Source organism: Pinus tabuliformis, chromosome 9, assembly GCF_031772625.1.
Source record: "Pinus tabuliformis cultivar Carrire ecotype Pingquan chromosome 9, CPIR1, whole genome shotgun sequence".
Lineage (NCBI taxonomy): Eukaryota > Viridiplantae > Streptophyta > Pinopsida > Pinales > Pinaceae > Pinus > Pinus tabuliformis.
The window spans coordinates 875,641,648-875,667,351 of record NC_142307.1 but is presented as its reverse complement, the minus strand read 5'-3'; positions in this window follow the sequence as shown (position 1 = coordinate 875,667,351).

The following is a 25,704-nucleotide window of genomic DNA, read 5'->3' as shown; positions in this document are numbered from 1 at the left end:
GTTTGATGCCAATTTCACCTCCTCTTTGCTGGCTTGAGGAGCTGACTTCTCCTTCCACCGTTCTTTCTTGTTCCTGCTGGAAAGAACTTGCTGAGGCTTCCATGCTTGGTGGGCCCATGCCCAACGATTTCCCTATAGGCATTTCTTCTTCTGAGAGGGGATTTAACCTTTGTCTTTTCTCCCCTTGACTTGTGGAGGTAGTGAGGGGAGTCTCCAGCTCTCTGTCCCTCTTTCTATTTATGTCTTATTTTTCTGGGGTTTGGAGGACTGAGGCCTCCACTGTTGTCTCCTGCCTAGGAAGCAGAGTGTCCCGAGCCTGCTTCCCGGTGGACATTGGGGCCTCTGATGTATGCTCTTGCTGCTCTTTTCCTTGCTGCTCCCCTTGTTGCTGTTGTACCTGTTGTTGTTGCTGCACTTCCTGCTGCTGTACCTCCTCATGAGGTGGCTGCTCTGGCTCCATTTCTTTCTCTTTGCCTTTGCTGGAAGTTTGATCAGTAGCTTTGGCTGCTTGTTGACGTGCTGTAGAGGATGAGGCAGCTGCTCCCACTTGAGTTCCTGGAAGAGAAAATATCTGTGGACAAAGCTCTAAGTCAGCCATCTTTTGGAGATTTTTTACTGCTCTTTAACTTAGTTCTTCTTGTATGGAAGCCTCCTCTAAGGTGCCTTTCCTGCACTTTATTTGATTTGCATATTTTTCTATGTGAGGCAACCTTATATGATCATAACTGGCCAGCCTATATCTGACCCTTCTTAAACTTATGAAATGATTAGGGTCATATGGTTTCCAAAGGAAGCTGGTCTGCAAGCCAAGGGCTTCTAGCATTCTATCTGCCTCTTGCCAACCTTCCTCCCTTTTATTGTAAATGAAGTGGCCTAATTGGTTTCTGACTTTGAGTTGTGCTTTCTTGCCCTTGCCTGAAAAATGGAGTACATCAGCATTCCCAAACTGCCTGAAGTACTCGAGGGCAAACAATCTCATAGGTACATATTTGGGTAATCTGTATGGGGGCAACTCACACCCATATATTCTGATGACTGTGTGGTTTTGGTAATAATACCAATCCCCAATGTTGTAAACCTTAGATAGCTGAAGAATCGTCTGCATCTCATCAGTTAGTCTAGGAGGAGGTGAGCTCAGAAGCAGAGACATGGCTGGGTGGATGAAGAGGTCTATAAACTCAAAATAGGTGTATGGAGAACAAGATCTGCAGTGGAAGGCAGAGGACCAATAAACCACTGACCTTGGATTGCCTTGTGCATCCACTCTTTTCACAGCAAAAGGAAAATTTTCATGCTCATAATATAAGATTAAGTGGTAGATATAGGAGGTGTATCTGAACACCCTTTCTCTTGACAAGTTCATTAATTGCTCATGTATTTTATCAGATATGTAAGTGGCATAGTCATAACAGATTGGGGACTTGCCAGGGGAAAACATGAGCATCATCACCAGCACAGTTTCATCAACAAACTCAATTGAATTATAGCCCAATATGGGACTAATCATGTCTACAAGGTCTCTGCCCAATTGGTTGACGTATACATGAGAAATGGGAGGGTAGTGCACAGTGTCAGAGTCAATGTACAATTGATTCAGCTTGGTGACCTGAGCATCTGTCAGCTTTGCTCCTTGCTTTATCAGATCTACCAGTGATAAATGAACTAGTTTCTTATCAGTATTGAAGTGCAGCATCTCTCTGATGGGTTCAGGGATGATATAAAAGACAACTGAACTTGAAGGGTCAAGCACAGCCCTCTGAGGGGGGTTATAGTAGTCAGCACATCTGTGGATTAGATCAGGAAACTGGTTGACCTGAGGGAGCTTGAAGATAGGGAGGAAGGAGTCCCAAATGCCCAATACATCCATTCCACTCTCATGCTTATTCTTCAATTCATTTAGCAAGTGAATATGGTACTTGCTATGCATTAGCATTTCCTCTGATATTTGATAATCTAGGTCTGCTAATGGTTTCCACTCCAATTCTCTTTGAGGGGCATTCAATGGAGCAATATTCAAGGCCACAGGTGCCACCGGTGCATCCATGGTTACTTTAGGACTTTGTTTGTATGTGAACCGGTGTTACTGAACAGAGCGACACAGAGGAGTATTTTTTGGACTAGAGAAGTGACTTGCTGAGGAACAAAGGGTAGAATGGCAGTGGCAGCAATTGAAACAGTGCACAAAGCACTGCTAGAGTGAATGCTTGGCCTTAAAAACTCTCTTCACGGTGAATTATAGCAACTTGGGTTTTAAGTCCACGAATGCGTGGACAGAGTGTATGTTTTGATGAAAACTTTGGTATACAAGGCTCTGCAGGTGAATTTCGATTCAACCCTTGGAAATGAAGGCTGGCCACTGGGGATTTGCTGGTGAATATCAGATTGCTCACTCTTTTAACTTTGTTTCAGACAATTATGGACACAACCGAGCGCAGGGGAGGTAAATTTGATAAATACCTGGTGAATTTGCTTGGCAAAGTTTCGAAATGCAGGTGGGTTGAAGGTGCCAACGGTCTCCTGGTTGATTTCAGCAGGTTGGCGCCGGATGGTCGTGATTGCATGCAGAGCAGAACAACAGTCGTTTTTTGCAAAAGTAACAAAAACGACGTTTTTGGGCAAAAATATGGACTTTTGGGTTATTTGGCGCTTTTTTTGGATGACGTCAGCATGACGTCATCAGGTGGGGTCAAGGTCGGATGACGTCAGCATGACGTCATTGGCTGGCGTGGCGGCCTGTGAGTGGTCCACGGGGGTGGTGAGGTGGCGGGCATGTCGGAGTGCTGGCGGACGGGGGCGCTGATGCGGCGGTTAAGTGGCCTGACACGGGCATGACACAGCAATGACGTGGGCCTGACGTGGTAGTGACGTTGGCATGGCGGGTTCACACAAAACCGGAAACGGTAAGCGGTATGATATCGCACCGCTCTTTATACGGAAGCGGGATTGTTAGAGGGGGACCCGATACAATTTGGGGGTGACGCGTGGCAGAGGCCTAACGTCACGCTCTGACAAATTTCGGAAGCTAACTTACGAACGTCGGGCCTGACCTGATATGCATGTGGACCGTCCGATGAAAAGAGCTAGATCTGACGATCGACGGATCGCCAAGGTGCCAGGACGATACGGAAGGGGGCGGGGAATAAAATAATATTTTCTTTGGCGGGGACTTTAGAATTTTGGCGAATTTGTATGGTTTTCAATGTATTTTTAATGCAAATATGTATCGCGCCAATACTTTGGGTAGAACGGGAAAGTGGGTTTTTTTATGTATTTTTGCAAATAAAGCAGGTTAGGGGTGAAAATGGGTTTTTTACAAGGTTCTTTTGCAAATGAAGGGTTAAATGGTTTAAATGACTTCTGAAGGGGAAAGAGGGGTAGGGTTTGGGTTCTTAAACTGACCAGATGTCACTTTAATCCCTGACTGTGCACATATGGCTATAATGCCAAAGGGGAAGGGATATTTATAGAATGCTTGGGGTTTATACACCATAGTGTTTATAATAGTAGGGAAAAGGGGAACATAGGGGATTTAGATACTAAGTAGTTAGGGGTTAATATGAAGGGGGGAAGGGGGTGAGAGGGTGAAACACTAAGTTTATATGAAAACAACTTAGTTTAGAGAGTAGATCAAAATAAAAAGATTTTTAGACAAGAAATGTGGCTTTTAAAGGAATAAGAACCAACATAATACCTTGAATTCTTTTATGAACACAACTGGTGAAGGGATGTTAGTAATGAATGTGAAGGGGGGGGGGGGGGAATAGGAAGTTAGACATGCTCCTTTGCTTTGCTGCAACATGATGGAGAAGAGAAGCTTCTTTATGCCTTGATGTTTCTTTCATGTTAGACCAGTCAGATTCAGTTGAAATGAATGACATTTCTGCAACCCCATCTACTTACTCATCTACTTGCCTAGCATTTTTTGTTTCTTCATGGAGGGTGCACTTAGACTTGCAGACCCTTATGTGCCTTTTTCTTTTCTTTTGGCTTTTTCTTTTGATTTTCTATCTAGAACTACCCTTATTGCTTCCAAGGTCCCAGATTAAGCAGTTGGGAACCTTAATTCTCTACCTAACTAGTGGTCTGCCAAGATTAAACAGTTTGGACAGACTTCTTTCTCTATTCTACAACAGAAAATTGAAACATGGCATGATCCAGATTAGGCTGTTGGACCATCCATCCAAAATTGAGTCAACATCAAGCTTATGTACACACCTTGCCTTCTCATGGAAATATGGGATCTTTGAATCACCAAAGCAGAGCATATTTGGAACTTTTATTTGCCAATCATGAAATATGAAACCTATTGGTATAGGTAGCTAACAGACAGATTGAAGGGCACACTCTTGAGGTATGATGATGCTTGGGTGGACTTCTCATGGCCGAGACCAAGAGCAAGTCTTGGTGGAATCTTTAGTGGGGGGAGCTATGATGGAAGGGACTCGTGATGATGATGATATGGTTGGGTGACCGAGTTCATTAGACCGAAGATAGCAGACTTGGATGAGATGACCGATTGTTGTGATGAGTCTACTTGGTTGGACTACATGGGCAGCTTAGTCATGGACATCAGGTTGGAGACATGGAGCATGGCAGTCTTATGCAGGGACACTATGCAGGAGCACTTGTAGAGGTGCCACTTATGGGCATCCAATGAGGAGTGCCAAGGTAGGGATGTTGTGCAGATGGATTTGATGATGTGACATGGATATGTTTTACTTATGATCCGATGGAGAGGTTGTGCACTCTTGTACAACAAGGCCATGGACTTGGATGGAGTTGTGAGTAGACTATGGAGCATTCCTACTACATGGAGAGCTGAGGCATCTTGCAGAGACCTTTAGGCCGAGACTTGTATGCTTGCTGAGATGTTGGCTGGGGATGAGTCATGGAGCTCATGATGACATGAGATTGTTGTGACTTTTGGGGACTTCATATATGGTGGACTTGGACGATCTGATGCATTGAGGGGCTCAGGTCAGAGACTTGGTTGCAGGTGCATACTTTCAAGTACATGCATGGGTGTGGCTTGGAACAGTGACTTGATGTAGAGGATCGACATGAGACACTTTGGAGTGATGGAGTTATGATGATGACGATGCCTTGGTGGCAACACTTGGGCATGGGTTGAGTCGAGACTCAACTACTTTGGATACATGAGAGCTGATTGATCTATGATCATGGGAATCACATGGATAGATGAGATAGGTGTATACTTGTTTCTATGGCAAACTTGAGGGATGGCACATTGTAGATATGATGGAGGTTGCTCCATGGACCTAGATGTGACACACCGAGAGTTGGAGATTGATGAGATGATCTGTTCATATGGAAGAGATACACATATGGATGATGTTGGGATAGATGTGGCTGATTTCATGTAGCACATTAACACCAAACATCATGGATAGCGTGTTGCAGAAGAGATGAGGGCTAATTCATGGACCTGAGCATGACTTACACTTGTATGGAGATGGATTCTTGATCGGGTTGAGGATGTGACAGGATGTTTTGAGAAACAATTGATGGCGGCATGAGGATGTTAACTCTCATGGTTTGAGCGTGACAGCTGGACTGATCACCCAACTAGTTCAAACATGGGGACTAGTAGTGTATAGAGATATGTTAGCATTGTGTTGGTGTATCATGGCAACAATTCACATGATGACACATGATGAGGTCGACACGGGATGTTGCAGTGGACATGTAGCTTAGATGGAGGGGCCAGCCTTCCGTGATGGAGAGCAGCATGTGGAGATTGTGACAGGGTGATCGATGATCATGGATTGAGATGATCTCTGATGGGTGACATACCGATGAGGTGTATATCTTGGTATGGCGATCTTGGTGAAAGACGGTTGCCGAGGCGAGACATGATAGAGATGGTGGTTCTACATATGTTGCAGGGATGTTTGCAGTATGTGGAGGATTTGACATCATGGATATTGATGATCTTGGTGGATGGCTACCAGGATGATATGTTGTCGAGGACGAGAACGATTTCAGGTGGAGTAGGATGTAATGTCCTGAGGTCTCCACCCGATGTGCGACACGTTCGGGCGAAGGGCTACCGTGGGCGCGCGTACGGTTGAGGGCGAGCTGTGGTTGTGCGACAAGGTTGCGATGGTCATGTGATGAAAGATATGCAGAGTCTCTTAGTTATGCGACATAGTGCGACGATGATAAGAGCTTGGCATATGTTTATACGCACGGTTGGAGCGCGGAACAATATGAGGAGGCCGACCTACGATGGGAAGGAAAGCCGGCAAGTTAAAGTGGAGTTTTATGATAGCGTGTAGGCGTTGGGTGGTTGGTTGGGCAAGCCCACCCCCACCTACAATGGCTATATACATGTGAAGGCATTAGAGCATTCAAACATCATTCGATCACTTCACATCTTCACTAGATGGAGTAGAGGCACAGTCTTGTGCGCAGATTCAAGAATGTGAAGGATCAGATATACATGCGCCCATTCTTGGGCGTTCGTGCACGAAGAAGCGTTGAACTTAGTGTTGGGCAAAGGTGCGGGTGAAGGTGCGCCCGATGGTCAGGTGAGGTGTGCACGGTGAACGTGTGGCACCCGAATTGTGCGACGACTTGGCGTGGGTGTCTTGGCGACTTGGGTGAGCGCCCGCCCATCGTGCAAGTGTGCACGAAGGTGAACGAAGGTTGGAACTGGAGGTCGTAGAGTTGGGCAGGTGGTACTACGTGCTGTTCACACGATTTGGGCATTTGTCAAGGTTGGCAAGTGGGACTGCGTGTGGGCAGGTATACACGGTTTGGAAGTTTGCGACCAAACGAAGAGTGAACCAGCGAAGACGTGCGACAAGGTGAGCGACGGGTTGGTGAGTCGTGCGGCGACCGTGCGGAGGTGCCGACGAGCTGGGAAACCGAGTTTGCTGAAGTTGTGAAAATTGACTAAGTGTAAATTTGGGGTTTCCCAAGATTTAGCTTGTACATTGTAAAAGTGAAGATTATATAATATATTGATTCGGGCAGACTCATATTGCGGGGAGTTGCCCCTCCCCTTTATACTGTGCAATTGTCTTTGTTTATAATTGTTGTTGATAACGATGAGTATGGGTGTTCATTGATATAAAGGACAAACATAATAATACTTGGTTGCGAAACACAAACTAAGTAGGAGAAAGTGAATTAGGCGTAGTCCACAAACATAAGTATTGGTGAAAAGAAAGTGTTCGGTGGTGCCGCGCCTCGCTATAAGCGTTTGAAAGAATACCGGAGGTGTAGGGGCGTGACACAAAGCCTCTCGTCCAGAGGTCATCTTCAAATAAGTATGCTCGACATAGAGACCATGTTGGTCAACCAAAGCCTCTCGTCCAGAGGTCATCTTCAAATAAGTATGCTCCACATAGAGACCACGTTGGTCAACGTGGCTAATTAGTCAATGTTCTGAAATAGTTTTGGCCAACATGTCCTTTTCTTGTTCCATTTAAAAGTTTGGCCACATGTGAGTATTAATGTCAAATTAAATATAAATATTTTCATTACTAACTTATTATTGTTAAATGTATAACATTTCATATATATTATAAACAATTTTCTTATAAAGTTTTGATAATGATAAATGTTTATTAAAATTAATGTTGTTTATTTGATCTCAAGAAGAGATCAATTGACAATTTTCAATATTTTATTTTTATGATTAAAAAAAAAACATTCTTGAGTTATTTTAATTTTACTTACTAATTAATTTATAAAATTAAGAAGATTAACAATGTTATAAGAATTTTGGAAATGAAAATGATGAAAAATCATATATCTATATATATATATATATATATATATATATATGATAAAGTTGTCTTAACTTTATTGTATTTTGAAAAATAAAAATTTATTTAATTAAAAATAATTTTAAATCTTATTTAAAAATGAAAGAATTAATTAAATCATTTTCATATAAATTTATGATAATGATTAATGTTCATTAAGATCAATGTGGTATATGCGATTTCAATAGAGATGATCTAAGGCTCTTTAATATTTTATTTCTATGATAAAAAAAGAAAGAAAGAAGTTTTCTGAGTTTATTATAGTTTTGCTTACTTACTTAGCAAGTCAAGAAGATTGGCAGCATGACAAAGGTTTTTAGATGTACTTAAGAGCTAGACAATCCAAAAGAAAGTGTTTTTCATCTTCAACCCTCTTAGTATGGTAAAGGTCACATATTCTTTCATCCCAAGATGTTTAAGGAATAGACCAACTGTTTTAGTTCGATCATTTTCTTCATAGCACTCTCTTTATAATACATTAGCTTCCTTTCCCCCTCTAGCTCCTTATTCCACCACTTATCCTTAAAATTTAAATGTAATCATATTTTTAATATTATCATTATTCTCCAAGATAATCTCTTCCTTTATTTATTTTCATTATTTAAAAAATTATATATATATTTATTAATAGTTTATTAGAGATAATATTCACTCTATTTTTTGGAACTTTTAATTAATTAACTTAATGGTATTTAAAGAAATAAAAATGTATTTAATTAAAAATAATTTGAAATTTATTTAAAAATCAAATAGATATCTAAAACAACAATTCTTGAACTACACTAAGTTAAAACTATCTGATTAAGATCATCAATTTTTAACATTTAATTTGCAACTTAACCGTAAAACTAAATATTATTGAATTGCAAATTAACCTCATTACTCAAAAAGAAAGATACCAACCTATTTAACTTTTTCCATGGTGAGAGTAGTGTAATATCAAAATTGGATTTTATGAAAGAAAAATTAGTTATAAAAGTAGTCGAAAATTTAAAAAGATACGAGGTGGTTAAAGGCCTAGAATCCATGCGGTCTGTGTTGAGATAAGTTTAGGTACACCCCAAAGTGTTATTGTTATTGAGAGTTCATAAGGTTTGAAGCCGTCAAAGGATTACGTCGACATCTACATGTAGTATCTAAATTTTTTTTTAGAAGTATCGAATCGTATTTTAACTTATTAATGGCTGAGTCTAATTGAATTGTCGGATTTTGGATTCTATTAAATTTAGTAATTATGGTTTTTTTTTAAATAATAATGATGAATTAATTTACGGTTTTTTTTTAAATAATAATGTTGAATTAATTTACATAAATGATGTCAGTGAAAAATAAATATAAATATTTTTCTACCAATTTAACTAAATAATAATGAATTTTCTCCTAATATTCATAAATTTTAATAAACTTTTGTATACTAATAGAGATATTTTTTTAATGGATAATAGCTTATATAAATTCAGGTGTTCCACTATATGCGGATGAGTTATGTTCATGTTTAGGTTGAAAACATATAAACTTGTTACGAAGAAAAACATAAATTTAAACTTGTTACGAAGAAAAACATAAATTTTCATTTAATTATATAGTAAACCAGTAACATAAATTTATGTAAAATGATTTTTTTAATTGAAATCGTAAAATCCTTTTCGGTGTTTAGAAAGGGATAAGATGGGTATACATTTTTAGTCTCTGCTATCTGCAATGGCCAGGGACTATAGTAATCGATATCGCAATGTTTAGCATTAAGTGAGCTCCTTGTTTGATTTCCTCATCACTTATAATCAAAGTTTTTAATCACATATGGTTTCACCATGTTATTTGGCCTCTTCGTGAGGAAAACTGAGGCAAACCATATCTTATTTGCTTTTTAAAGGTGTTGTATTAATCGTATAAGTTCATAGCCTAGATTAATGTTAGCATTAGTCTCCAGTGTTAAATGTTATGTTATATGTTATACTTGTTTGGGTAATTAGGTAATTGGCTATGCCATATAGCCTGGCTCTACCACGTGCACACCATGCACCTACACCATGCATTGCTCTGTTTAACTTCCACCTACACACCGTGCATTTCCAGTTTCGTGTAATGCTCAACGGCCTTCACTTTTGCTGTTCTCCAGTCTTATTCAGTTGGATATGCTTTAGGCAGTGGCTTCTTCATGTGCCCACGCTTTAGGAAATTGAATCAGGAATTATGGTCTAATGTTATAGTTTCAGGCCTTCACTTTTCCTATTCTTCAGTCTTCCTGTTCTTCATTCAGGTGGATAGGATAAAGGCTGCGGCTTCTTCAAGTGCCCAGGCTGGCTTCAATTAAATCAGGAACTATTGCGGCTTCTTCATGTGCCCAGGATTGAGGCAGTTGAATCAGGAACTATGGTCTAATGTTATAGTTCCATTTCTTCACTTTTCCTGTTCTTCAGTCTTCCTGTTCTTCATTCAGGTGGACAGGCTTAAGGCTGTGGCTTCTTCAAGTGCCCAGGCTGGCTTCAATTGAATTAGGAACTATTGTCACAGCAATCAACCTGCTTCATCTTCACATCTTCGCAACCTCATGAGGTACAATTCTGAAATTAATATAGATTACAAATTATGAAATAAATTTAAACTACGATAAACAATAAGTAGCAATAAGTAATACAATAAACAATAAGTAGCAATAAGTAATTCATGCTTTTAAGAATTTTTTCTTACTTGCAAATTTCAGAAATAGCATTCAAATACACCATTTTTCTCTTTTCTCTCTTGAAGGTCTTATAGCTTTTCATTTTGTTTCAGATGTTTTGAATCTCATTTCAAAGACCAAATTGGGCAGTTTGATTGCACTGCTAGTCAGACAGAGGATGAGAACAGATTTGTATTTAATTTATATAGGGCTTCCCTCATTACCTTTCCAGGAGAGAAAGTCATGGATGAGGCTAAAACTTTCGCTGAAACATTCTCTACGAAATTTTTAAAAGAAGAAGAACTCTGGGAAGATTCAGCGTTTTGGAAATGGGAGTTTTAGAAGCGTTTGGAAAACCCTGTAGCCTAATCCAGTACTATTATCCAACTTATCCAACTTACTGATTGTGCTAGATTTTCTGTTTTTCCGAGTAACATTGGCATTTGATAATTACCCCATTATCAATTATCATTTTTCATTTTTCATCCAAAAATTAATATATGAGTGAAATCATATCCACATATATGTGCAAAAACAGACACAGTAAATAATACAAATTTGCAACATGCAACTATAGATTTAGATAAAATATTGTTAATATGAGAAAAATACCACGCCTCAAAGACACAGGTCATTGCTAACGAGAGTCGTCAGCCCCACAGACCAATAAAACTTGGCTAAGAAAATAGTGGTGTTCACTTGTGACACTCTGATGCTTATCCATTGTAGTAAGGTCTCAGAATGAAAGATTCCATTGCAGGTAAGGTCTCAGAATGCAGGATTCGATGCAACCCTTCGGCAAGACTCGACAACAATTGCAACTCATCCTCATTATATCTTCTCATATGACAAACAGGCAGAGAATGAATAAGAATATTGGGTTCACAATATGTGTGCACAGGATTTGGCAATTTGATATATGAAAAGGGAAAAGAAATTTCATGCATTCCAAGTACATAAATTATTCTTTTCTTAGCTGATCTTTCATGGTAATCTCGAGAGATATCTATTTTTAAGCATTGATAAACTTATTTCAAAGTTTTCCCTAGATTATTTTTTAAGCCAGGTTTTGAGCCAAATACGTGAAACAGAACGCAAATGGTAATGCATAAACAACCAAATGTTAATGCATGAACAACCATTTTGAATAGAAAGATGTATAATCACTTACAAATATGATAGAAATCTCATGGAGTTATGTTAGAACTCCCACTGATTTATTTGATCGTATTCAATGGCTATGCAGATTGAAGTTCTGATCCTATCACCTGTACAGATACTCTGTTAACCTGAACTGTAGGGTCTTAGTAACAACAAAAATCCAACTTACAATCAGTTCTCCACCAAACAAACAATACTGAGCTGCTTGCCAAGCAATATTGAGTTGTTTCATAGCTGGGCTGATATGCTTCCATCTGTAATGTACACATGCCAAGATGTCTCAACAATTGTTGATATGCTTGCACGTGGAATGCCAATTTGTTATGTACCCACATGATCGAGATTGATAATGATGAACAAATAGATCCTCTTGGAACATTGGTGGAATTTCTAGAATTGGTTTTTCTTTTTCACCACGAAATCTTTATAATTCAAGTCTGTCTGAAAGAAAAATAAGGCACACTGGTCAAAAGGAAAGGCACATTGGGTGGAATTCCATAGTGTTTTGATTCCGCTTTGAATGAGAAATATTGTATCATTTTTATAGGAAAAGTTGTCATGTTTGTATTTCTAGTGGTATTGATTCCTAGCTTTCCTATGTTCTTTTACGATGCGCGTGCTTTCCTGAGAATGATGACTGCTACATCCTTGGCAAATTCCCTGAGAACAACAATGCGTGTAGGGCGTGGGGTGAGACAATATGTTTAAAATGATGTTTCTGTACATTTTTTAGTTGCAAAGTTCTAGGGTGACAGATGTCCCTGGGCCAGTAGAGTTATCATAATTCATAGCCCACGTGCATACCACTATGGTTCTCGACTGGAGCATCAGGGAAGGCATATGTTGATCTCCTTCCAAGAAAGGTGTCACAAGACATTGATATTCCAACGACACATTTTCGAAGTGCTCTAGACTCGCATACCAATTTCTGTAGAATGCATGTATTTATATGACATGGTGGTGGAATTGTAAAACCAGTTCCTATTCTAGGAATGCGTGGAAATATTGTTAATTATGACCACAGTTCCATCACATGAGATTTAGCAAGGGGATAAAAAGTTTCATACTAGCTAGTAGTTTTTGTTGATATATAATTTGATCATGGTTCTAAATTGTGTGTAAAACTAACGTTCCTTTAAGGGTTTGTTTGTTTATTTTGGACATATGGCTTGTCCGAAGCCATTCTATCTCCAACTACAGTTTTGCATATTTTTTCTTTTTGCTATGTAACCGTGGCTACCCTGAGTCTTGTAACACTCAACTCTATTTGTGTAGATAATGTGTTTTCCTTTTTTCAATAATCAACTTTGGAAATATAGTTTGTATTTACACTGAGTTTCCCCACACTGAGTATTTCAAGCTATCCGTACTTTATAGAAATTATAAACGTTGTTCAAACAAATGATTTGAAATTGTTTCTAATAACACACTAGACTTGGTATTATTTTGCCAAGTTTTCCTTGATTGTACATAACGCAACTCTAGTGTTCAAATTAAACTCTGTATCCAATGGAAACAACAACAATTTCAATTAAACAAGAACAATTGCATTTCAATTTGAAAGCATAACACGGATGGCAGAGAACAAGGAGAGGGAGATCTGCTAGCATCCCAACTTCCTTCCAGCAGTGCCTTATTAGATTAGCTAGTCCAGTGTGTAGCAATCATTTGACCAACATAACCTTGAACTAAACTAAATTCGCCCTTGAAAATCTTCAAAAGCCTCCTTGGATTTTCGCAACACTGGTATCTAGTTTTCTTCAAGCCCCAGGTTGGGACTACCTGTGGTGAAGCTCCTCTTGTTAATGAAATGTTCTGCAGCTGAAATTTCTTTTTGTTTAATGTCCAGTTGACTTTTATTTCTTTTGAAAGGGCCATAGATCGATGGGAGACCATGTAAGATGAAGGTGGAAAAGATGCAACCGTGGGGAGACCATATAAAAATATGAAGGCGGGAATGATATGACTGTGGGGAATATTAAAGAAAGTTTAAGTTAATGTTTGACGTATTGGTTACGTGGAAAATTTCACTCAAGTGCTTTATTTATTGGGAAGATAATCGAATGAGATGGAGCTTAATTGTTCTTTCAATGCCACTGGGAGGATGTGATGTAACCTAAAGTAGGAGCATTCTCCGTCCATGCATAAGCTTGCACAATCAAAGAAATTTGGTTTTCATTTTCATTTTCGGATTTTTCACCATTAAATCTAATAAAAGGCATCCATCATTATTTTCATTGTTTTTGTCACGACCCCAATTATTTTTTCGTTAATTGGCAATCGTGCAGCACCGCCTAAGTAGCTAACATGTTCCACTGTTAAGTTACTTTGCAAACTACACCTAACATTCATCATTTTTCATCAACAATATTAATTTGCAGAATCCATTAACATCATAAACATTCAACATAAACATTTAACACAACAGAGAGGACATCATCATATGCAATAATAATCGTTTATTATGAATTTGTAGAAATACAAATAACCGGGAGCAAATGCTCCACCGATGCTATACCCATGTCGTTTGCCAATGGGTGCCTTCGTACACCCTCCACCCAAGTTCACCAACTGACGGGCGAGCGCCTTTGTGCAGCCCTCCACCCGCACTACTCGTTCACGAAGACTTCGTGCCAACTCTCGTGTCCGCCTGCCCGACGAGCGAGTGCATCAACCTGCAATTCTGCTCCTCCTATTACGGCTATCTCGCACTTCTACTTTGCACTTGTCGATGAGCATTGGTTGATCGAATGCCTCATCTCCCCAACCGCACCAGGTATTCATACGTTGCGTGGGCGAGTCATGCCACCCGGCCGACTCATTCACCTAGCTCGGCCGACTCGCTTTCGGTTTGAAAAACTCATTCCATATGTTGGTCGGCCCGCCCATCACATGGGACTGCCCCACCATTACTCGCCCGTTTCACAAACTCATATGGTCGGCTCGCGGGTGGCTCGTTTAGCCTGCTCGCGTATAAACTCACACAACCGCACCCTGTCTGCATTATTGCACCATCTGTTTGGTCGTGCTTTGACTCACGTGTTTAGTTTGTTCGTTTGGTAGGTGCGCCCGGGCGACTCGCCAGCCACAGGGCGTTACGTTCTCCCCCACCCAAAAGCATTGCCGTCCCCGACAATCTAGCTCTGCTCCATAGCTTCCTGTCATACTTCGCAATCTTCCACTTCCATCTCCAAAGCGAGTCCTCCGTTTCCCAGCTTTCCTCCTCCAATGCATTCTTCCATCTGACAAGAAATTCTCGTCTCATGTGGTAGCCAATCCCTATAGATCGAACACTCAGAATTTTGTCCATCTCTAGATTTGGCTTGTCCATAACAATGGCTGGTCCCCTCAATGGTTCAACGCTCTCCAGATGATCAACATCAAGTCTACATCTCTTCAACTAACTCATGTGAAAAATTGGATGCTTCATGTGCATATGGCGTGGAAGCTCCAGCTCATAAGCAACTTCCCCCACTCTCTTCTTCACCTGGAATGGTCCCTCATACTTCCTCATCAGTTTACTCGCAGTCCCCTTAGGTGGCTGAAAATGCTCTCCGCTAATCTTGAGAAACACTATATCTCCCACACTGAAGTGTGCATCCTGTCTTCGCTTATCTGCCCATTTCTTCATTCTCCTTGTAGCTTCGTGCAAGCGCGACCGTGCCAGCTCCAAGGTCTCATCCCAAGCCTTCATGAATTTCTTCGCATGAGGACTCCTCAATAAACCTCCTATGACTATGTTATGCGATGTGACTAGCATCTGTCCATTCACCAACTCAAATGGACTATACCCCGTCACGGAACTCTTTTGTATGTTGTAGCTAAACTAAGTCACATCCAAGAGTTCAAGCCAATTCTTCTGATCAGCCGTCACATAAAGTCTCAAGTAATCCTCCAGCAATGCGTTGATCCTCTTGGTCTGTCCATTTGTCTGCAGATGGTAACTCGAACTCATCAATAACTCTGTCCCGAATAACTTGAACAATGTGGTCCAAAATCTACCTATAAATCGCGGATCTCGGTCCGACACAATGCTTAATGGCATCCCCCAATACTTCACTATGTTCTTGCAGAACAACTTTGCAGTCCGCTCAGCTCCACATGGTATCTTTGTTGGAACAAAGACAACATACCTGGAAAAACAATCAACCACGACCATTATCCCATTATACCCATGAACCTGTGGCAACTGGGTGATGAAGCCCATCGAGACACTCATCTAGGGTCTGTCAGGAATTGGTAAAGGCTGCAATAGACCTACTTGCCTCTATGTATCCAATTTTTCTTGCTGAAAAATGATGCACGTACGTACATACTCCTCTACATCCTCCCGCATTTTCTCCCAAAAGAATCCTCTCTCCAACAATGCCAAAGAACAACGCTGCTCTGGGTGGCCAGCCCACGGTGAGTCACGGCACTCCTTCAAAACGTGCCTCCTAAGCCTAGATGACTTTGGAACATAGAGCCAGTTTCAAAAGAACAAGAATCCATCTCGGAGAAATAACTTTCATGTCTTCCCATCCTTTATCTGCTTCACTATATTCTGCACTTGAGTATCAGTCTCAACACTCTCCTTGAGCTTATTCTGCATCTCTTCTAACATCTGAATTCGATTCCTACTCCTTGCTAACCGCTCTTCTCCTTCAAATGCTACAAGTTGTCCCTTCCTGCTAAGGGCATCTGCTACCACATTGAGTCTCCCCGGCCTCTACTCAATAGTCATGTCGAATTCTTCCAATAAGTCCTTCAAACGAGCTTGCTTTGCAAAAAGCTTTGGTTGTGATGTAAAATAACTTGCTGCAACGTTGTCCATCTTGACAACAAACGGTTTCCCAATCAGGTAATGCCTCCACACGTGAAGATAGTGAATGATCGAAGTCATCTCCTTCTCATGGACCAGATACCTCCATTCTCTATCCTGCAACTTCCGACTCTCGTACGCCACTGGATGCCCATCCTGCATAAGAACCCCTCCTAAGGCAAAATCTGAAGCATCTGTGTGTACCTCAAATGGTCGCTCGAAGTCCAGCAACTTCAGTATCGGTGTTGTAACCATCCTCTTCTTTAAGTCATCAAATGCCGCCTAACATTTGTCCGTCCAACTCCATCTCTTCTCTTTCTTCAACAGGTCTGTCAGTGATGCCGTTACCTTGGAGTACCCCTTTACAAACTTCCATTGGTAGTTGGTCATGCCCCAAAACACCCTCATCTCGTGGATATTCTTCAGTTCAACCCAGTCCTCAATTGCCTTCACCGTGCTCGGCTCCATCCATTTGTACCCTTGACCCACTATATGTCCAAGGAACGGAATCTCAGTCTGAGCGAACACACACATAGACTTCTTCAAGTACAACTAATTTTCCTCCAATGCCTCGAACACCATTGCCATGTGCTTCTTATGATCCTACATGTTGTCACTGTACACCAATATATCATCCATGTACACTACTATGAACAAATCCAAGTATGGACGTAGAACATCATTCATCAAAGTGTAAAACGTAGCAGGAGCATTGCACAACCTGAATGGCATAACAAGGAATTCAAAACTACCATACCTCATTACTATCACAGTGTTCTTCTTGTCTCCTTCAGCTATCTGCACCTGATAATACCCATGCCTCAAGTCCAGCTTGGAAAACACTCGAGCTTTCGCAAGCTTGTTGAAGCAATCAATAGCCAATGGCAAAGGATACCTATTCCTTACCGTCTGCTTGTTCAGTGCACGGTAATCACAGCACACCCATAGCTCATTCGAATCCTTCTTCCGCTAGAACAATATCGGAGCTCCATAGGGGGACCTTGAAGGTCTGATGAAACCTGCATCAGTTAACTCCTTTAACTGTCATTTCAACTCCTCCAACTCAGGTCCTGACAACCGATAAGGTGCTTTAGTCGGAGGTTGCTTCCCTGGCTCAAGCTCTATGCTATGGTCCACTGCACACCTTGGTGGAAGCTTCTTTGGTAGCTCATCAGGCATCAAATCTACATATTTGGCCAATACCTTAGAAATCTCGGCTGGAACAGGCATCCCCACTCCATCACCTTCGACTCCCTTGAACATAATCACATATGTCACCATATCTGACTCCTTCATAGCCTTCTTCAAACTCAGTGCAGAAACATGTTGCACCTTGACTTCCTGCCTTTGCCTATGAGTGGGAAAAGTCCAAGTCTGTGACTGTCCAACTAGCAACACCTCATCACAAAAGGGGACAACTATTGCCTTGTTGCCCCTCAAGCAATCTTGCCCCAGTATCATATCAAAGTCATTCATCTCCACCACAGTGAAGTCCAACTGACCCTTCCACTCTTTTATCTACATAAGCACTTCGTGTGCCAAACCTGCCACTTTAACTCTAGAGTTCATCACCTTGACTTCCACATTTTATGGGAAGATCATCAATCCAACCTCTTTTGCTAACCATGTCATCATGAAGTTATGAGTGGCCCCTATGTCCACCAGAGCTTGAATGGTCTTGCCATGAACCATCAAGTCCATGAAACCTAGACTATTAATCCACGATTTCTCCATAAATTTTCCCTGCATACATGTCTGTTCTCTGCAAGTAGTTCTGATACCATCTGTCACACCCCCAATTCTTTTTTCGTTAATTGGCAACTGTGCGGCACCACCGAAGTAGCTAACATATTCCATTGTTAAGTTACTTTGCAAACTACGCCTAACATTCATCATTTTTCATTAACAATATTAATGTGAAGAATCCATTAACATCATAAACATTCAACATTAACATTTAACACAACAGAGAGGACACCATCATATGCAATACTAATCTTTTATTATGAATTTGTAGAAATACAAATGAATCGGAGCAAATTCTCCACCGGTGTTATACCCGTGTCGTTTACCAACGGGCGCCCACCTTGTGCACGCCTTCCATGGTGGTCATTCCCCACACAATCCACACTTCATTGTTTCAACCAACAAACTCCTTGCACGAGTCAGGCTGGCGCACCTTCGTGCGGACCTCCACTGGAACTCCTTCAGCTGAGTTTGTTTCACTGTCGTGCGAGCGCCTTCGTGCAGCCCTCCACCCGAGTTCACCGTCAGGCGGGCGCCTTCGTGAACCCTCCACCTGAGTTCACCAACCAATGGGTGGGCACCTTCGTGCAACTTTCCACCTGCACTTCCAACCGACAGGCGAGCGCCTTCGTGCAGCCCTCCACCTGCACTACCTATTCACCAAGACTTTGTGCCAACTCTCTTGTCCATCTGCCCGATGAGCGGGCACATCAACCTGTAGTTCTGCGCCTCCCGCTGTGGCTACCTCACACTTCTCCTTCACACTTGTTGATGAGCGTTGGTTGATCGAATGCCTCATCTCCCCAACCGCACCAAGTATTCATATGGTGTGTGGGCGAGTTGTGCCACCCGGCCGACTCGTTCACCTAGCTCGGCCGACTTGCCTTCGGTTTGCAAAATTCGTTCAATATGTTGGTCAGCCCACCCATCACACAAGACCGCCCCACCATTACTCGCCTGTTTCACAAACTCGTATGGTCGGCCCGCGGGTGGCTTGTTCAGCCTGCCCACGTACAAACTCACACAACCACACCATGTCCGCATTGTTGCACCGTCCGTTTGGTCGTGCTCTGACTCGCGCATTTAGTTCGTTCGTTCGGTGGGCGCACCCGGGTGACTCGCCAGCCGTAGGGCGTTATAGTTTTGGTCTCGAGGTATTGGAGATTGAGGCCTCTGATGAAAGTTATTATTATTATTTTTATGTCTAGGTTTCTCAATAATAATAATTTAATTTAATATAAATTTAAAATTACAATAAGTTGAAATATTAATAAAGATGATTAAATTGGTGTATAATTTATTTAGTAATTTTTTTGAATATATATTTGTAATATTTTTTTGAAATGTAATAATTAATATTTATAATCAAAATAGAGTTTACATAGAATATATCACCAATATATCTAGATTTTCTAAGCAACACAAAAGAAGAAAAAAACTTGACTACCTATAATGCTTATTATCGTAATATATTGCAAAACTACAGACCCTACTATGATTGACGACTGCATACATGGAAACTTCAACATAAATACATAAGATAGTTGTAGGATAACCACTACGATGATTATATACATGACAACTTCAACGTAAATACATAAGATAGTTGTAGGATAACTACTACGATGATTGTATACATGACAACTTCAGCAAAAATACATCAGATAGTTGTAGGATAAATACTACCGGAAAGGAGAAACAATCAATCCTTATGATGAAAGTAAAGGGGAACCAACCATAGACCGATATGACACACACTCGAGGCCTTGCGTCAGTCTTTCATAACAACTACTTCAGAGGAAACCATGTGAAACCTTTAATCCATATGGCCACCAAGATATATACATGAGATTCCTAGGACCATAAAGAGCTAGAGCTGCAATAACCAAAGGAAGCAATAATTGGAAAAGATTTCAAACATTGAAACAATGTGCAATACCTCTAGCATGACAAAAGTGCAAACTTTGAAACTTTGTGCAATGCAACCAACACCAAAAGACTGCAAACATTCCTTATGACCAATACATCTCTAACGAGCTAGAGGAAAACAAATCCATATTCCATAGCACAATAGAGCAAATATGAACTATTTTGCAAAGAGCACATGAGATAATAACAATCTAGAAAAGAACCATATGCATAAAAAAACGTAGAGTTGTCCACAAAAATAGGGACAAGAATAACAGTGTAGAGAGAAGCACTAAGACAATATCACCAACAGAACAATGAGAGCAATAACCATCAAACCTCGAACAAGAAAAAAATTCCCCATACCAAAAGTCAATACCAATATCACCACTGAACTACCTATAAGAACAGTAGTGAGGCACTAAAGGATGCACACTAAAAATTTATAGCAGAACACCAGGAAACCAACCGTCGTTAATCTTGATCAAAAGAATGTATGGTAGGAGCCTGCCCACTATCAACACGAGAATATGTGAGGTTTCCATAGGTATAATCACACACCACGAAGTCTTCCACATAAGCCAAGCGAGAGTCGAAATTATCCAAATAGAATATATGATTGCACATCATATGCTTGATATTCTCCAATGAGGAGTACACTTGATATATTATAGTATTCCACTTTATTGTGCTTATAAATAAGATGTAGCAAGGTAGTCATTTATTAATTTAAGACCAATGAATTCAAAAAATGAATCCTTCTATTCCTAAATTTTCCGTATGTTCCCTATCTCTTTGCTTTCTGACAAGAAATTTTCCTTCCTAAATTCCAGAGGAATAACATCAAATAAGGTAGCGATGGAATCATAGGCAAACGGATGACTCTTTTTATTTGCTACATTGCCTCTGCCACCCCTCCTACTACATATTCTCTATTTATGAGGCATGAATGTAGTAACCAATAAACACTGAGAAAAATGAGAACAAGGAGTGAAATAACCTCTTCTTATAAAGAAGGAAAAAGCGACAAGATACAAGACCTTGAACACCTGACCTTAGAACTACTAAATGATCGCCAAAATGCCACACCATAAGAGTGAATTCCAACAAATTATTGATTATCACACAACTCAGAAACATGACACAAGCTAACTGCAAACAATGAAATTGCTTAATCCATGGACTTAATTCTAAGGAGCTCGGACAATATCCAGAACCCTTAACGTTTCCAACTCAGACCAGACTGTGAAAAATTAACCAAATTAGAATGGAACAAGTAAAATAGATCCCATAAAACTAAACCCTTTTGAAATAGAGCACAAAGCATAAAAATCAAAATAACCCAAATAACTGCATACTCTTTAAGTGATTCATACCTAAACAAATAGAGTAATCGAGAATCTACCCTTAAGAACCTAGGCAAGTAAAATGATAGAACATACATAACAAAAAGGAAACACCACACCAACAAATGTGGAATGAATTCCTTGATAAACTTTTGCAAACTTAAAGGAACAATGTGGCATAACCAATCACTCACCAACCTGTAGAACAACTTATTGTGCCACTCCAAAATGTAGAAATTGGAATAAAATATTATTAGCTAAAAGCAGTTAAAGGAGGAAACGGAATTCTCCTCACCTCCTTGCACACATACCTTGTACCACAACCTTTTGAGCATCATAACTTCCACTTTAAATCGACAAATCTACTTGGGTGAAAATGTTATGTTGGGTTACACTTTTGTTGGAATTTCTCATGAAAAATTCAAAATTGTACTTTTTCGGCTGAATTATTTAAAAAATTTCGTTTGAACTTCATTTTTTGGTTGAACAATTATATTTAACTTTTGGCAGAAAAATTGGCCATTTAAATTAATGACAACCGTACAACGTATTTTTTTATTGGTGGGGGGAAAATCCAATGACTATATTTTTCAACCAAACAAAGTTTTTCGGCCAAAAAAAAATTTAGTCTTACATGCACTAAAGATGTGGTGTCATTATTTATTAGGAAAGAAATTACTCTTGTCACTGATCATATTAGTTTCAGGCATTTTGTTAGCCAACATATTTGAATGTAAGACAGGAAAGATGGATGACCTTTTTGAGTGAATTTGAGTTTGATGGAAAACACATCAAAGTGAAAGAGAATAAAATGGCAGATGAATTGAGTAGAAATGCACATCAAATCACTAAAAATTACAGTAAGCAATGAAAAAACGGATTTTATGGAAAAAAATCCAAACAATGGCCTTGAAGGGTGAAGTTTATGAGAAAGTAATCTGAATAATCTGAATATGAAAAAAATAAGAATGATTTTCTAATATACAATAATAGAATATATATTCCTTATGTACCTAAACAATGTCGGTTTTAGATGAGCACCAGAGGAAGGTATTTTTAGCTCATCTAGGGTACCTGGAGATCATTACAACAGTTACAAAAGAGTTATTTTGTCTTGCACTGAATGAGGAAGTAGTTAAATACTTGGAAATGTGTTTAGAGTGCCATCAAGTCAAAGTAGAATACTCTTTTCCCATTCGAGAAGGGAAATTAGAAATTATTTCTTTGGACTTCATCACTGACTACCTATAACCAAGAAGTAGTGTGATCCAATTATGGTGTCGGTGGACATGTTGATAAATTCAACTCACTTTATGTGATTCCACTCCACATACATAGTAGTGCATATATAATATTTTTCTATGAAAGTAATCTTTGGGTTGCATGGAGGACTAGAAATAGTTATATTAGACTGAGATGTAAAGTTTATTTATGATTTCTAGAAAACATTGTATGCATGGATGGGTACGCAATGAAATTTCATCACAACCTACCATTCTCAAATAGATGGGAAGATAGAGAAAAAAAATTAGATATCGCAGTATATGTTGCATATGTATGTGACCGACCATCCCACGAAGTGGTAATACTACTTGTACTTGGTAGAATTTTCCTATAAAAACAACAACTAGGCATCCATTAAGATGATTCCATTCAAATTTCTGTATGGACATGAGTGTGACACTCCCTTAAGATAGGGTCATCCAGAAGATATGATGGTTTTAGGATAGATCTTCTGAAAGATATGGGACAACTTGTTAAAAAAATAAGAAAGTATCCCAAGACACGCAGAAGAGTTATGCAGACCAAAAAAAATTGCATAGAGTGTACAGTGTGGGGGAGCATGCTTACATTAATGTTAAACCAAAGAAGAGTACTATGAGATTGGGAACCTATGCTAAGTTAGCACCCAGGTTTTATAAACAATTTGAGATACTAGCTAGAGTATGACTAGTCACATGGAGTGGAAACTCTTGTCGCTTTCTATTATGGTGTGGAGTGGTGTTGTTAATATCAAAAACTGGGCTATGAATTTTATCAAATACTATTCTTCCTGCATGAAATTCTTGATGTCAAAAACATTATTAAGAACCGAGGACGTCATAATATATTTATCTTTTCCTCACCAATCACATATCTCATATACACCAATGTATATGAAGCAAAATCACACTTCTTGACATTTCCTAGTGGCTGGGGCTTTTCTAATGTCTGTAGCACCTACATGGAATGTGAGATATGTTTCTTTTACGTAGAAATTCATACTAGTATATCATCGGCATGGAAAATAAAAAATAACAAACAAATTTATGAAATACTGCCATATTTCATTCATTTATCTCATAAACATAGTTGATGCATTACATAGGATAAACGACCTGACTAAACATTCATAGAAACCTTAGTTAGTTTTGGAAGTTGTTGGTCAGTATATTCGCTTGTTTTAACATATTTTTATGCACTTCACCTTACCCATTTCATCAAACTGTCAAAAGCAGCAATTCCCGGTGGTCGAATTACAGAGGCATAACGTGAATAACACATGTATCCAAAAGAGAACGACTAAGGGAAGATTTAGGCGCTATAAAATTGTGTGAATTATCAAAAACAATAATAGTTTGAGCATGCACCATCTAATTTGGTGCAGCTGCATGTACTAACAGGGTTGCAAAGTCATGGCCAGCCTATTGTGTTTTTACGGTGACTTTCTATATAACTGAGCTGAACATATTATATTTATCCAGACATTATCGTTTGATCCTATGTCTCAATTTTATATTGGAGGTTTGTTTTGGGATCCTCCAGAAAATCTAATCGTATATAAGATATAATACTACATGGGTGTGGGTATGGGTAAAAGTAAAATAAATAAATATATGCTATTTTTGCAACATCATTATATTGAGAAATAGCATATTTGTGGTTAGGCGGAGGATCGCCGTGATCCATGTCGTCACTAGTATCAACGGTAAGCTTAATATAATGAAATAAACTGTTTTAGATATAATGAAATAAACTGTTTTAAGATCCAGAAGCATATGGGAGTATTTGGAGTATCTGGGAGTAATGAAAGCTTGATTTTTAAGTAATATCACCAGTAGATCATTTCAGGAAAAATTTAAATCATCTAAGATTTAATACAAATTCTGAAATATACATATTACTATATTTTTCAAATCACATGGCGGACCAAACTGATGCGAGAAAAATGGAAGATGAATTCTCTGATAATTACAATTTACAGTTGAATTTTTCAGAAGTATCCAATCTTATTTTAGTTTATTAATAATTGAATTTAACTAAATGGTTGGATATCAAATTTTGTCAAATTTGATAATTATTAATAATTTTAATTTTATTATGGTTTTCCTTGAATAATATTGATGATTCAATTTATATACATAAATATCAGCAAAAAATAATGATCTCTACTAATTGAAATAAATTATAATAAATTTTCCCAAAACATTCATAAATTTTCATAATTTTTTTTACTTTTCTATACTATTTTTTTTAATTAAAAGATTTTTTTTTAATGGACAATAACTGATATAAATTCAGGTGTTCCACCCTATGCCGATGAGTTATGTTGAAAACATATAAAATTGTTACGAAGAAAAACATAAATTTTTATTTCATTATTTAATAAACGAGTAACATAAATTTATGTAAAATGATTTTCTTTATTGAAATTGTAAAATCCTTTTCGGTGCTTAGAAAGGGAGAAGATGGGTATACATGTTTAATGAAATGTTCTACAGCTGATATTTATTTTCCATTAATGTCCATAGATCGATGGGAGACCATATAAGAAGATGAAGGTGGCAGAAAGTTTAAGGTAATGTTCGACAAATTGTTTACGTGGCAAATTTCACTCAAATTTCACTCAAACACCATAAATTTATTGGGAAGATAATCGACTGAGATGGAGCGTCATTGTTCCTTCAATGCTATTGGGAGGAGGTGATGTAACGTAAAGTCGGAGTATTCTGGGGCAATGCATAAGCTTGCACAATCGAAGAAATTTCGTTTTCATTCTCATTTCCAGATTTTTCCCCATTAAAACCAATAACGGACTCCATCGTTCCTTTCACTGTTTTGGTCTCGAGGTATTGGAGGTTGACGACTAGGATAAAAGTTATTATTATTATTTTTCCCTTTGGGTTTCTCAATAATAATAATTTAATTTAATTTGAAAATTATAATAAATTAAAATATTAATAAAGATGATTAAATTGGGGTATAATTTTTTAAATATATTTGTAATTTTTTTGGTTGAATTGT